A 1,958-nucleotide genomic window follows, 5' to 3' on the forward strand; every position below is an offset into this window, starting at 1 on the left:
TGAGGATGAGACTTGGAACAGGGAGGTGACTACAAAACTGCAGAGTTCACATATCTCCGGGGGAAGCAAGACCCAGAGCTTTACCCAGGGAAACGAGGGCTTGGTAATTCTTCACCATCTGGTCCCGGTAAAGCAACTTGTCTTCATCGTCCAGCAGCTCCCACTCCTTCCGTGTGAAATACACAGCCACGTCCTCAAACACCTCCCGGAGCTGCAGGCACAAGCGTTGCACCATCAGTGTCTCCTCTACTAGCTGCTTCCAACCCCCACAGCCCTGTCTGCAATCACTCTGTACTACAACTAATTGCAGTCTTTGTCATGACAGGTAAGGGTGCAATATTCCCCAGTCTTCAGCTGACATGTGATGTGGATGCAGCTGTGCACATAGGAGTTCATGTGTCAGCTTTAGCTCAGCTCATCACATTTTATTTGTTCGGTCCTTTGAGGCAGCCTGGACAGCACTTTTAGGGGCAGGGAGCCCTGGCTCAATGCACTCTGATAAGGCCTGCCCAGGCCAGCACCCCTCTGGCTATCTGCACTTAAAAGGGAGCTCCTACTAATGCCAGCTTGGTGTGTTTGCAGCCTCTATCACCACAGGCTTGACACTCTTCAGGTGTCTCTGCGCCCCAAATTGTTTATACCACTCCTGGCTCCTCCTGTGCTCTGCCCCAGCTGCACTCCCACCCGTAACTGGAACTAGTGCCCTGCTCACCTCCAAGCTCTCCCCCTGCTGTGGAGGTTTGCTCTTCCTCCTCTGCACTTGGCCAGACTCAGGTGTCAGGGAACTTGTCTCCTCCAGTCTCCCTGGGAAAGTCCTCTGCAGCTCTAGGTTTACAGGTCCCTCCTCAGGAGGCTGCTGCTCAGCTCTGCTCAGGGTCCCAGCATCTGTGGGGTGGGGAAGAGAATGCACAGGTTATTCCTGGTGCTGCTGGCGTGGAGAGAGCCCTGCTAGTCTCCTGTACTGGCCTGGGACTGAGGCAGCCAGAGGGTTCAGTGTATGGAAGAGGGAGGGGAGGCAGAAGAATCAAAGTCTTACAGGTTTGCCTAACAGACCTCCACAGGCACAAAGCTGGAGATGAGCCCCAATAACTCTATCCTAGTGCAGGGTGGTGATCACAGCACCCCAACAGAGCCTGCAGGAACATCACTCCCTGGGAAAGAAGCTCGAGGGATGTAGTGACTGTATCAGATCCATGCGTTAAGGACAGGGGGAGGGGAAATGCAAAGTCAGTCTTCTCCAGGGAAAATGAGACCAGCCAATCTGTTGGAGCACTGACCCCATCAACATGTTCTGGCAGACAGCTGGATAGTGCCTTCTGCTCCTGGAAAGGGTAGAGCCACCACTCCTTACCTGCTTCTTGGGAAGGGCCTTGTTTGGGGCACCAGCCTAACGAGCTTCCACACGCTGACAACTCCCAGGTCTCTTCAGTTTCAGGGGAATCTGCAGCAGGACAGAGGCCTGAGTTAGCTGTACCTGAACCAGCCAGGGGCGACTGGGGAGTTTCATTTTCCCATCACCTGCACCAGCCCCTTATTGGGCTCTGAGGGTTCAGGGGGGCATGAGAAAGGGGAGAGCAGAGCACTCTTAGAACAACAATCAGAGTGGATAAAAAGTAATGATTTTTTTTTTTTTAGCTGTCACAGGCAGCAACTGAGTGTCTGCCCCAGGCTGCAAGACAGTCATTCAGGCATCGCTGTCTCCATCACGGACGTCACCTGACTCCTGTGGGGGCTCCTCTATGGGGACGCGAGGTGGCTTGTCCTGAGGCCCCGGGGTCTCCATCTCTCCCAACTCCTCCAGAGGCCACGCCCACTGGGACACCTGCGTCCAGTGCTTTTGTGGCCTCATAATAGAAGGCAATCATTGGGTACTACCACTAATTGCAATCTTAGCCATGACAGGTAAGGGGACACAACTCCCCACTTCAGCTGACATGTGACGTGGATGCAGCCACGAA

The 1,958-nt window shown here is 54.2% G+C and overlaps 2 pseudogenes; one reads left to right on the plus strand and one right to left on the minus strand.

Moving 5' to 3' along the window:
* Positions 1–1,958, plus strand: part of LOC102382707 — a 71,047-nt pseudogene that overhangs the window by 40,353 nt on the left and 28,736 nt on the right.
* LOC102382541 overlaps positions 1–1,958 on the minus strand; it is a 20,467-nt pseudogene that overhangs the window by 12,736 nt on the left and 5,773 nt on the right.

This window comes from Alligator sinensis, unplaced genomic scaffold (genome assembly GCF_000455745.1).
Source record: "Alligator sinensis unplaced genomic scaffold, ASM45574v1 scaffold1596_1, whole genome shotgun sequence".
Taxonomy (NCBI): Eukaryota; Metazoa; Chordata; order Crocodylia; family Alligatoridae; genus Alligator; species Alligator sinensis.